A 13,870-nucleotide genomic window follows, 5' to 3' on the forward strand; every position below is an offset into this window, starting at 1 on the left:
GACCGTTGGGGGTGGGGTGTGTGGCCTTATGACACACTTCCGGTGATGTCAGGGTGTGTGGCATATGCTAATGAGTTCCCCTAGCTCTTTTTCTACAAAATGACCCCTGCCTCCGATGATCTGGGCCACGCCCCCAATGTGAGCAACATGGCTGCGTCACCAATGCTGTACCTCAGCATTAGGGGAACAAAGTGATGTATTGCCTCTTGTTTCTTGTAATAAATTTGTATGGAGAAACAAGGCCATTCTGAATCTGAAGAAAGTCAGGAGGTTCCTTTGGCTCCAGGACATGACCTGAAGAGGCATGCTGTAGCAACCCTCCTGAAGCTAAGCAGATCTGGATGGGAGATTGCTTGGGAATCTTATGGACCTTGCTGAGTTCCATAAAAGAAAGGCAGGATATACCTGCCATGAATCATAGATTCAACAAGGCCAAAAGGCTTACACTTGAGTACATTCAAGGCTGAAATACACTGCTAGAAAGACAGATGAGTAACTGTGTTAGTCTGTTAGCAGAAAAGAGTGTAATAGGACCAGTAGCACCTTAAAGACTAACAAAATTTGTGGCAGAGTATGAGTTTTCGTGAGTCACCGCTCACTTCTTCAGATAACAAGGCAGTGTATTTTAAGAGCTTTTGTTTTGATTTCTTTTTATACTGGTGTACAAACTGTGAATTGGCAAGGTATATTTGTGGCCTGGAGGATCACATGTGGTTAGAGAGTTAGACTAAGACTGGGGGTAGGGGAACAGTGTTCAAATCCCTGCTCAGCCATGTTGCTTAGTGGATGACCGTGATCCAGACTTTCTCTCTGCCAAGCCTACCTGACATTATCTATATTATTTGGAGAAAAAGAAATATGAGCTACCTTTTCTGCTGCTCAGTTTTCTGTACTGTTATTTTAATTTTCCCATTAATCAAATTTAGGTTTATTGTACAAAAATATGTACAGACATGGTTCCTTTGAAAGCCAACAATGTGGTTTATAATATTTAAAGATGGAAACAGCTTTTGGGGTGCTAATAAATGCACACTGAGCTTAGGAAAGACTGAGATGGAATGTTTAGGCCTCATGGGACATTTGGGATTTGGGCATTCAAGGAAAAGAACAAGTAACTTTAGATAAATATTGAGATATTATTTGGTTGAGATATTTGTTTGCCTCAGATAGCAAATCAAAGGACAAGCAATTCAAAGGAGGGAAAGCTCTACAGTTTTCTATACACAGGTTGAAGCAAAATTCCTTAGTGAAAAGGCAATTTGCCTGGATGGGGAGCCTCTGGGCAAAAGAAACACAGCCACCCTGACGGTCCAGTTCCTAGGTTTAGACTGGCTGTCGAAAGGGAAGGAAAGCAGTTGGTATGACCTCAGCATTTTGTGGAACTTGGAACATGCCATAGCACCTGCTGGATCTATCTGTGCTGTGCACTAAGAAGTTTGGGTTTTTTGTGTGTGTCTACTGTTATATTTTTCTTTACACATATATTGACAGCTGCCAGGGATGAACCTATCATTAAGAAGGATGAGGTGATGTACATCAGGAAGTAGATTTCTGGATGCCATTAAAAATAGAAATTTTATTTCTTATTTATTTACCTTATTTATATCCCACCATTCTCCCACATGGGGACCCAAAGCAGCTTACATCATTCTCCTCTCTTCCATTTTATTCTCGCAATAACCAAGTGGGTCAGATTAGGCTGAGAGCGGGTGGCAAGCCCACGGTCACCCAGCAAGTTTCCATGTAGGGTTGCCAGGTCCCCTCATCGCTCCGGCGGGGGGATTTGGAGGACATTCTGGGGGGGGGGGACACCCCCAAGGCCTGTCCCCAAGCATGGCCACCCACAGTCACCCCTCTCCCTCCCCTTCTGCAGAGATTTAAAGGGCTTCAGCTGATTGGCGGGGAGCATGTGACCTGCTGATCAGCTGGAGGACCCTTTAAATCTCTGCAGGAGGGGAGGGGGAGGGGTGGCCGTGGGTGGCTGCTCTTGGGGGTGGGGATTCCGCACCGGACAGCAGGCCAGTGGCAGATTGGAGCCCCCTCTCAGACCTGGGGGCTGGCAACCCTATTTCCATGGCAGAGTGGGGATTTGAACTTGGGTGTCACCGATCCTAGTCCAACACTTTAACTACTATACCATGCTGGCTCTGTGTTAGTGTATTATTTCATATTATTGCTAAGGAAATTGCTATTTTGGTTTTTCTAACTGGGAAAATGTAATGTCTTGGTCATCTGTGAGAGCCAGTGTAATGGCCAAGAGTGTGAATTATAAGCCAGAAACTTTCCAGTTCACAGCCCATCTCAGTGGTGATCTCACTGAGAGATCTTACAAAAGCCATTATTCTTTGACGCTTCACCTCCACCCACATCTACCATAATCCTGACTAATAATAATAATTATCATATGACAGTGTGTGTAGTATAGCCAGGAGATCCTAAGATTGTCTGGCAGCCAGAAGTTTTAGCTCTTTAGCGTTATGCACCACTAGGTGGTGAGCTAGACTTGTTTTTAAAGCAAGAGACATTTCGGAGGTGGTTTGCCATTGCCTGCCTCTGTGTCATGACCCTGGTATTCTCTGGAGGTTGCCCTTCCAAATACTAGCCAAGGCCAACCCTGCTTAGCTTCCAAGATCTGACAAGATTGGGCTAGCCTGGGCTACCCGGGTCAGGGCTGACATTAAAAGGGCACTGTAAGAATTACTAAGATAACTACAGTGAAGCACTTCAAAAAGTGCAGGACACACGTTAAGCTGGGATGGTAGAATCTGCAGATTTCAGGCAAATGCTTCCCCAATTTGAAACTGTTGTGGTATACTCATAGCGCAAAGTACCATGCTGCATGGAAAAATGTTGCAAAATCAGCAGCAAAACAGTTCTGTAAACCTTTACTCCCAGTATACACTTATATCAACAGGCTGCCCAGAGGATGAAAAAAACCAAAAAAGCTAGGATACTATTCTTAATGCTATGCTTACGTAACTGCAGCCTTTCCTAGTGCTTTGAAATGCTTTACAAAAATTATAGGGGAAAAGGAAACTGGGGGCAGGGAAGAGGGAAATCTCATGCAACCGGTGCGTTGGACATGGCACTCCTGAGTCCTGAGCATGTTCAGGACCATCATTTCCTGCCGGGGATCATGGGATAACTACAGCCCTGTACAGACTCTTTCGAAGGCAGGGATGCGGAGCACTTAGATGGGAACCCAACTGCCAGGTGAACTTCTCTTGATCAAACTCACTCATTTTTATACGAAGAGAGTTCCTGATCGCCCCAGTGCTTTTCATTAATACTTGTTTAGAGCATGGAGCTGAGCTGTTTTCTGCTTGCACCATAGCCACTGTTGCTTACAGGGGGAAGCCGTGTCTTTGTAGTAAGCAACACATTTGTTTTGCAGCATGTGACCAATTTTGCACTTGCACAAAACATGAACCAAATCTTGATCCCTGAAGGAGAGCCAGGTATTGCCAGGGGTCATTAACACAACCTAGTGTCTGAGCACAGAATCCATCTCAGTTCACTGCCTCTTTGCATGTGTATGTTGTATATAGCCTGTGGAAAGCAGGGTGTGTTATTCAAATGGGAATAAGGATGAGGATGCAGAATAGTGGTACTCTGAAATGTTGCAGGGTAAGTAGCTTATGAAAAGGTTCAAAAATATGCTGTTCCTTTCTATGTTGGGCTGTCTTTGCTTGGAAGTTTCTAAACTTGTGCTGGCCTGTCTTTTGATTGGAGCCAGCAGATTTGCTGAGCAGTTGGGTTAGAAAGGATAAAAGGAAGTACTTCTTCACCCAAAGAGTGATTAACACATGGAATTCACTGCCACAGAAGGTGGTGGTGGCTACGAGCATGGACGGCTTCAAGAGGGAATTGGATAAATATATGGAGCAGAGGTCCATCAGTGGCTTTAGCCACAAGGTATAGATAGGAACTCTTGGTCTGGGGCAAGTGATGCACTGTATTCTTGGTACGTGGGGGGAGCAACAGTGGGAGGGCTTCTAGTGTCCTGGCCCCACTGGTGGACCTCCTGATGGCACCTGTTATTTTTGACCACTGTGTGACAGAGTGTTGGACTGGATGGGCCATTGGCCTCTCTTATGTTCTTATGTTCTTATGATCATATAACACTGATCTTGAATCAGGTTAATTGGTTGCTTGTTTGTTCCTGGGTTCAGTTTACCTATAAAACTTTTCATGGTTTGGGACCACATGTTTGAAGGACCATTTCCTCTGCAATGCCTTATGTACCAGCTTTGTTCTTCCTACCACTCCTTGCTTCTTGTGTTGGCAGAGTTTAAACATGCAGAGGAATGGAGCACCAACTTAAAGAAGAAATAAACTCTGATAGAACAGAAGAGAGGGAGAGAGACACAGAAACGAAGGGAGGGGTGCTTAGTTGGAGCAGGAAGTCTCCAAAAAGCCAATCAGGAGACAGGAAGGACATAGTTTGAAGTTGTGGGAAGTCCATAATCTAGCTATGCTAATTAGCAGTCCTTCAGCTGTCCCCTATAGGCTATTGTTCTGATCTTCTTCAAGTAGGTGCACTATAGACTTAGTATATTCTAACAATTTGTGGTATCACCTTATAGGGTATTTATGGTTATCTGTGGCCTGATAATGGCCTATCTTAAATGTTCCCTCTAAGCTATGGAACCTTATGAGCAAAAATTCTACTTTGTGAGCTACTAGCACTAAAGTGCAGATGATACCACTCTAATAGCAGAAAGTGAAGAGGACCTAAAGAACCTCTTGCTAAGGGTCAAAGAGGAGAGTGCAAAAGTTGGCTTGAAACTCAACATCAAAAAAACTAAGATCATGGCATCTGGCCCCATCACTCCTTAGCAAATAGAAGGGGAAGTCATAGAAGCAGTGACAGAATTCACATTCCTGGGATCCAAGATCACTGCATATGGTGACTGCAGCCATGAAATTAAAAGACACCTTTTCCTTGGGAGGAAAGCTATGGCAAACCTAGACAGCATGATAAAACGTAGACACATCACCCTGCCAACAAAAGTCTGTATGGTCAAAGCAATGGCATTTCCAGTAGTAACATATGGCTCAGAGAGTTGGACCATAAGGAAGGTTGAGTGCCAAAGAATAGATGCTTTCGAATTATGGTGCTGAAGAAGACTCTTGAGAGTCTCTTGGATGCAAGGAGAGCGAATCAGTCAATCCTAAAAGAAATGAACCCTGACTGTTCCCTGGAAGGCCAGACACTGAAGATGAAGCTCAACTACTTTGGACACCAAATGAGAAGGGAGCACTCACTGGAGAAGACCCTGATGCTGGGAAAGATTGAAGGAAAAAGAAGAAGGGGACGGCAAAAGATGAGATGGTAGACAGTGTTACTGATGCAACAAACATGAAATTGAGCAAACTCTGGAGGATGGTGGAAGACAGGAAGGCCTGGCGTGATGTGGTCCATGGGGCTGCAAAGAGTTGGACTCAACTGTGCGACTGAACAACACAAAGCATTAAAGTGCAAGTGAGCCTACATTTGACTATTGCATAAACCTAGCCTACCTCACAAGGATGAAAAAACAATGGACAGCACTCTGTGCAACTTGGAGGGATGGACAGGATAAAAATGTACTAAATATCCAGTTTAAAAATATGTGGTAATCCAGTTCCAAACTGATTTCCCAGACATGTGCACAGGTGTTTAAAAATGTATATACACATGTATGGCCTATTTGTCTACTGCAGCAAACTCAGATATAACATTGGGCTAACAACTGTAATGTGTAGAGGTGTCCTAACTGCAGACAGCCAGTAGTTTTAGAGTATCACACAAGGACCTGGGAGAGCCAGTTCAAATCCCTACACTGTTGTGCCAGCTTGCTGGTGACCTTGGGCCAGTCTCACATGCTGCCTAACCTACCTAATAAGGTTGTTGTGAGGATAAAATGGAAGAAAGGACAGCAATAAAGCAGCTTGCAACACTATCCCCCCCCATCTACATTTTATAAAATAATAAAAACAATTCTGCATATAACAATTTGGACCAGTTCCACAGTTTTCTTTAAAACAGATCGCTCTTTGATATTTTAGCTTCATGTTGACCAGATTACGCCACTATTTTTTTAAACTGGGGAAAAAGAAAGGCATTTTTGAAAACTACAAAATGATGACTGCAGTGAGCACTTTGCGTGCACCCACCACGATACACAGGCACCATGTTGGGGTCCCCTGTACTAAACTCAGGCAGAGGTATGGTGTTCACTTGCCTACAAAACAGGACTCTGAATTTATGGCCTATTCTGTATGAATGCAGCCATAGTCTGTACTAGTTGGCATCATTTGTCCTAGTTTTGCCAGTCTTAGGAAAGAGCAATAAACAGGGCAGTGACATTCCCTGGAAACCTTATTTAGCTTTTCCATCCAAATTCACCGGGCATTGCACTACCTGCCTTCTAGTCCTCGCGCCTGTCAACAGTGCTACTTTCCCTTTAAAAAGAGATTTTCCAGGCAGCCAAACTCAATGGCATATTTGACACTGATGCACCACATGCAGGATCACAGAAAACTTCAATCTGGTGTAGTGGTTAAGTGCATGGAGTCTAATTTGGGAGAACTGGGTTTGATCCCCCACTCCTCCACTTGCACCTGGCTGGATGACCTTGGGCAAGCCATAGTTTGATAAGAGCTGTTCTTGAAAAAGAGCAGTTTCTGTCAAGAGCTCTCTCAGCCCCACCTACCTCACAGGGTGTCTGTTGTGGGGAAGGGAAGGGAAAGGAGTTTGTAAGCTGCTCTGAGACACCTTTGGGTAGTGAAGGGCGGGGTATAAATCCAATCTCCTCCTCCTCCTCCTCCTTCTCCTGCTCCTTCTCTTTTTCTTCTTCTTCCTATCTAGAAGCACCTAGGTTGCCCAGCCCTAGTGCAAAAGGCAAGTTCCTTATTCTGTTACTGAACATTGTCTAGACCAGTGTGGGACACAGAGGCAGCATGAAGAATGGCATTCTTCATAGTCTCTTTCTATAAAGGAATGGAATCAGTATATTTCAAAAGGATGCACCAATATCTGAACTGATAGTATATGTTCAAACTAAAGAAGAAGAAAGCCAAGATGTCCTGATTTTTCCCATAGTTTGTTTCCTTTTATTAACTTTGTTAAACCATTTCATACTGTAATTTCATGAGTCTGACAAAGTTGTAAGTTCCTAAAATGTATCATTAATAAATGACATTTAAATCCATTGGCATTTAAATCAATGGAGAATAAAACTCCTGGAGCTTTGGGGATGGGGCCAAGGGAGGACAGGGACCTCCGTGTGGTGCAGTGCCACACAGTCCACCTTCCAAAGCATTCATTTTCTCCAAGGGAACTGATCTCTGTAGTTTGGAACTCTACTGTCATTCTGGGGGATCCCCAGGTCCCACCTGGAGGGTGGCATCCCTAATTCAGGGAGAATTGGGTAAAGCTGGAAAAGTTTAAAAATCCAGGCAGCCTTGCTTCTCAGTAAACTTGGGCTGAATATCTGCCCCCAAAGTGTGTGTAAGGCTTCCTGGGGAGGGACCTTGGCTAAAGTGGGGGTGGATGTTAACCAGACTACAGAGATCAGTTCCTCTGGAGAAAATGGATCCTTTGGAGGGTGGGCTGTATGGTATTGTACCCCACTGAGGTCCCTATCTTCCCCAGACTTCATCCCCAAAGCTCCAGGAGTTTCCTTGCCTGGAGTTGGCAACCTTACTGAAAAGTACTGGGCTCGATACATCAGGACGTGGACCACGACATCGGAAAAGACACATTTATTAATACTTAACATATGGAACAGAACTAACGGCCGGATGGCCAACTTTATACAATTGTGGAGGGACACCTCTAGGTCCTATTGGCGGGTTTGAACTTTCCGCCACTGTCCCTATTGGCTCCTTACTTGTAGTTCAGGAGCCTAGTCCCTATTGTCTTCTGGATTGAAGCTCTAGCTGCCTCTGGCTGGCGTCAGGTAGTATCAGAAGACATAACACCCCTCCCCCCATAGTTCTGTCACTACCTATGTGATGTAGTCCCTCAGATATGTGGGGGCCTGGCGCTCCCTAAGAGAACGCCTGGGGGCTGGCACTGGGTCTGTGGTGGTACTGGAATGGCTGTTGTAGTTGTTGCTGCGGTGGCGGGGCGTCTGGTTCGGTGGCAGCTTGACTTGGTTCTCCCTGGGAAGGGATCTCCCCCCCATTCGGGGTTGCAGGTTGCTCTTCGGTTGCTGGAGTGGGGGTCTCTGGTTTGTTGGGTATCTGTGATGGCGCCGTAGCTGGTCAACATGTTTCCTTAGAAGTTTGTTCCCTTCTGCGGCAACCTCATATGACACTGGGCCAGTGGGTTTGATGATTTGGCCGGCTACCCAGGGAGGGCCCGCTCTGAAGTTTTTAAAATAGACGGGCTCTCCCGGGAAGAACCCTCTTGGTGCTTCTCTGTCCTCTACTAGCTTCCGGAAGTTGAGTGCGTGGTCTGGGTGAAGCCGGTCCAGGAGGGTTGCCGGGCGGCGGCCCATCAGAAGCTCTGTCGAGCTGTGGCTGTGGCTGGGTTCGGTGTTGTCCTCTGCATTAGGAGGAATCGGGCAATCCGGAACTCCCAGTCCCCATCGGTTATTCTGCCTTGGCCATCCAGACCATCCTTTCCGCCTGGCCGTTGGTCACAGGGTGGAAGGGGCCGATCTTATGTGTCTGATCAGATTCTTCTGGAGAGAGTCCTGGAACTCGACCGGAGTAAATGCAGCCCCATTATTGGACATGATCGTGTCCGGCAGCCTGTGTGTGGAAAAGATCCGGCAGAGGGTCCTTATAATGGTTTTGGAGGACGTGGTGGACACGGGGCTGATTTCCAACCACTTGGAGTATGAGTTGACCATTATTAAGAACAACAGCCCCTGGAACGGGCTGGCAAAATCCACATGAAGCCGGGACCATGGTTTGTGGGTGGACTCCCACTGCTGTGTTGGGGCGCTCAGAGGGCTGGAGCAGACTTCTTGGCATATTTTACACCCCCGGACCCATGTCTCGATCTCTGCATCAATCCCAGGCCACCATACGTAGCTCCGTGCAAGGGCCTTCATGCATACTATGCCCGGGTGTGCTTCATGTAGCATGTGCAAGACCCGCTGCCTCATGATTCCCGGTACCACAACCCTGTCTCCCCAGAGCAAACAGCCCTTGAGGGTCAAGAGTTCATCTTTCCTAGACATAAAAGCGGCAAACTCTGACCCCGGGGAAGCGGATGACCACCCCCTTACCACCCAGCCAAAGACCCAGGAGAAGATGGGGTCCCTGGACATGCGAGTGGCCACGTCTGAAGCCTGTAGGGAAGGATCTGGGAGACCTTCCAGCATGAGGACTCCCGGTGCAGGAGCCAGATCTCCTTCCATCAAAGGAAGCAGGAGCCAGCTTAGGACGTCGGCAAGCCCCATTGCCTTGCTGGGCCGGTGGATCAACCTGTATTGATACCCTGCCAGGAACAGGGACCAGCGAAGAATGCGGGGTGACATGACCTGAGGTGTTTATCAGCCGCGAGCAACCCCAGAAGTGGCTTATGATCCGTGACTATCATGAATGGCCGGCCATAGATAAAGTTGTGAAACTTCTTAACCCAGCCACGATAGCAAGCCCCTCCCGGTCAATCTGCACATAGTTGCGCTCGGCAGAGGACAGCGTTCTACAATAATAGGCCACGGGGACAGCCCTGCCGTCTGGCAGGATGTGACCCAAAACAGCCCCGATGCTATAGGGAGAAGCGTCACATGTGAGTACAACAGGCAGGGACTCATCATAATGAGTGAGAACAGCGTTAGAGATTAACAAAGTTTTCACACCCTGGAACGCCTCCTCCTCCCACGGTCCCCAAGCCCAAGGGGCTGATTTATCCAGGTGTCTGTGGAGGGGTTCTGCCACGGCAGCCTTGTGTGGCAGGAAGGCATGATAGAAGTTTATGAGGCCTAGGAAGGCCTGAAGCTCTGCCTTGCACTGCGGTGCCGGGGCCTCCACAGTGGCTTTCACCTTGTCCTTTGCGGGGTGGAGGCCTGTTGCATCCACCTGGTACCCCAGAAAGTCCACCTCTGGAACCCCGAGGAGGCACTTCTTCTGTTTGACTTTCAGACCGGCCTCGTTGAAACTGCCCAACATGGAGCGGAGATGGGATGCAAAATCCTCCAGGGTTGCAGCGGCGATGAGGACGAAATGGCGTCACGCCAGGGATCCCTTTTAACAAAGTGTCCATTCGTTGTTGGAAGATCCCGGGGGCCACACTGACCCTGAACTGCAGTCTCTTAACCCTAAATGCCCCCCGGTGCATAACGATCATTTGGGCCATTGCAGTGGCCTCATCGACTGGCAACTGCTGGTACGCCTGAGCGAGATCCAGCTTGCCGAAAATGTTTTCCCCTGCCAGAGATGCCAGCACGTGGCTCACTACCCAGACGGGGTATGAGTGCGCTTGTAGGGCTTGATTTATAGTGCATTTATAATCTGCGAAGATGCAGATGTCCCCGTTCGGTTTGACAGGGGTCACTATTGGTGTTTCCCAAGGGGAATGGGAGACCGGCTCAAGAATGCCCTGGGCAACCAGCTGGTCCAGTTCGGCTTCTATCTTGGGCCGTAAGAAGAGGGGCGCCATGCGGAAACGCCGGTGGATGGGGGCTACCTGTGGGTCTAGCCGCAATGACACCGGGGGACCCTTGTAACATCCTAGAGCCATGTCAAAAACTGTGGGAAATTCCCAGCAGACCTCCCTAAAATCCAGAGGCGAGCATTTTTTAACCCCCCCCCCCGACGGTGATACCCAGGGCCTCGAACCATGCCCGGCCCAGAAGGCTTACAAGGTTACCCTCTACCACCACCAAATCCAGATTCCCCACAAAGTCTCTCTATATTGCACCCAGAATGTCCCGTCCACCCTGATTGGAATGGGATGCTTCTCGCTCTGATTGAGGGCTGCTGGGAGCAGGGGGTGGTGCTTGTTGCATGTTCCCACCCCCCGGGCTCTTTACTGCTGGAGCTCCGCTCCTGTACACTCCTGCAGGAAATGACCCCTGTTTGTGTCTGATCACGCCCTTTAAATCCACCCGGCATTCGCGCCTATGGTGCAGCTAATTGTGCATGTGATTGCACTCAATGTTTACACTTTCCCCCTGTAAGGAAGAGAGCAAAGCAAACGAGGCTGGCAGTCCAGGCATCTCAATGGTGCCGCTGAAGCATTGAAGTGTGAAATTGGTTCATCACTTTAGTGATCATATTTAGAATGTTTTTCAAAAAAACCTCAGAGAAAGATCCTGCAACAGCAAAAAAGGGGAGTGGCACTGTTTGAGATGGCCATAGCACTTCATAGACAGCTCATTAATAGAAGAAAATTCACCATATGAAACCTCTGTTCCTGTATCACTTTACTCGGAACCGGGCCAAAGACAGATAACTTCCAGTTAAGAACAGTAATGTGAAAAGGGCCTTTTGTTATTGAGAACGGTATTTACCCTGAGCTGGGGGAGATTGCACTTAATCAGTTTCTAATTCCAGCACCCCTTTCCTCTTCTTCCCTGGGATTTTCCAATGTCATGGCTGTAGCCAGGTACCTTTTTGAGACTCCCCAAGTTTCAGATCCCCCTAGGGTTGCCAAGCTGCGGCGGGGGATCGTAGGTCTTCACAGAATCCTTGCCGCGGGGACAGCGAGATGCGTTGCACCCACCGTCGCCAGGATCTGATGTTACGCGTCGCTCTGGCAACGGGGCTCCAAACAGCCTCGTTGCCAGAGTGACGCATAGCATCATGTCCTGGCGACAGCGGTGCAACGCGTCTCACCGTCCCCGTGGTAAGGATTCTGCAAAGACATGCAGATCCCCCGCCGCGATTTGGCAAGATTTGGCAGGCCCAGATCCCCCTGCACTTAGACTGTAAAAGGGAGTGCCTATTAAAGCAACTAAGTCCAAAGTAAGAGGAGGACCCTACTATCCAATGTCATCACATCTGGAGGAGGGGGTGAAGTCCTCACAGCTGCTGCTGACTTCATGAATCAGACCAATAAACCTACTGGCAGGTTCTACTTCCCACCTTACATGTGCCTTTAATATTGAGAAAATGTACTCCTAATGCCTCTCTGTCATCACTGAAGTCTCCCCCTCCCCCCGAATGATGGAAATCAAATGAGAGAAAAATTTCTTCCCAACCATTTGTCCAAATTAGGATTGGTAATCTATTTTATTGTGAAGTTAAAAGTACTTTGCATTTTCATCAGTGATATATGTTTCATATCAGTGATATATGCTTTAGCCAATTACTTGGCCATACAAAGGACTTCTGAAGACATGAAACCACTTTCCATCAAAATAGCTAATTCTTCAATGTGAAAATAATCAAAGGATGAGCTCATTTCCGATTTCACATATTATGCCAAACTTTTTTTTTTTAAGTAAACAAGATATGCTGGCAGAACCTTCTTCTCTTTGTATGCTTTTTATTAACTGGGAAACAGGCAGTTGATTCTTATCTATTCTATCTGGCCAAATAAAATACATATTTCAGAATAGAAGACTTGTGTAAACTATCTGTCTGTCTCCATGTGAGGAGCCAAAAGTGTTAGCAAACATTGTTTAGAAATGGGTCTGCGGCACACAAGTTCCTGATAATGGCAGGAAAAACAGTGCAAAATCCCAGACGTTAAATCGCTGCTGCCAGAGCCAGAACTGAAAGAAACTTTTCCGTCAAGAGCTCATATTTCTGGAGGATGAAAAATAAATTGGGGCAGCATGCAGTTGTGCCACAGGGACTTTTCTAATTAAAACAGATAGCTGAGTTGTCTGATGCATTACATTGTTTCTAATTATAACTCCCTCCCCTTTAAGAGTGTTGAAAATCTAAATTGCTAAGAAGACTGCACTGATTCCTTCTAGGATTAGTGTTTCAAACAGAAATGAACAGGGACAAAGCTCTGAATTCCTGCAGGATTCATCACCCATTTCCCCAGATTTTGTGGAATACCTTAACTAAACAGAGTGCTGATTTCTGCCTTGATTTTTGGTGCCACCATTTTATTTTAGTCCAAGGACAGACCACTGTTCCCTCTAAGCTGAGTTAGTGTGAGCTATCTCACAGTTTTTTAGCCTCCAGCTCACACATTTTTGTTTTAGCTCAGGAAGGATGGCTACAGAGCAAACCAATTTAATGCTCACAAAGTAGAATTTTTGCTCACAAGACTCCACAGCTTAGAGGGAACATTGGGGCAGACCACCTTTGGCATATGCACTCCAGACCATTCTGCTCAGTATGGCAGCGCCCTTGCTTCACTCCAGGGGTATTTTCAAGTCAGGCTGGACTGGAGAACAGCTCTGGGACTTTTGGAGGCATGAGAGCCTCTTCCACATGGAGATTCCCCCCCAGGTGGGATAAAATATGCCCTCGCTCCCACACAACACTGTGCTGTTTCCAAGCATGGCTTTGGGAGGCTCCCATGCTTTCAATTTCCAGCTGGAGTAAAGTAAAACTTCCGTTGCTTCAACGTTAAGAGGAAATATCTGCAGGCAGAGATTCCATATGGACGCTCTGCCTGCAATCAGTCCAGGAGGGGCAGAGTTTAGTGGCTGCCAGATGTGGCTGTGTGACTGAGCCCATTTAATCTGTTTGAGAAGAGCAACTATATTGGGTCAAATGGCCCATCGGAACACAGCCCTAGAGTGGTATTGTCATCTGCTTCTGGCCCAAATGACAGTCAGTGTTAGCAGCCCCACCCCAGTGGTTGGAGCTGTACTGCACAAGAGGTTTGCCAGCTGCTTTCTCTATGAGGAGAAGCCTTTGCTGCTGCTGCTGCTGCTCTCAGGTGGAGCCTCTGCTGTGACCAGTGGTGGAAAGTGCTGTCAAGTCACAGCCAACATATGGTGACACCATAGGATTTTCA

Source organism: Gekko japonicus, unplaced genomic scaffold (genome assembly GCF_001447785.1).
Source record: "Gekko japonicus isolate JY-2015 unplaced genomic scaffold, Gekko_japonicus_V1.1 scaffold976, whole genome shotgun sequence".
NCBI classification, from domain to species: domain Eukaryota; kingdom Metazoa; phylum Chordata; class Lepidosauria; order Squamata; family Gekkonidae; genus Gekko; species Gekko japonicus.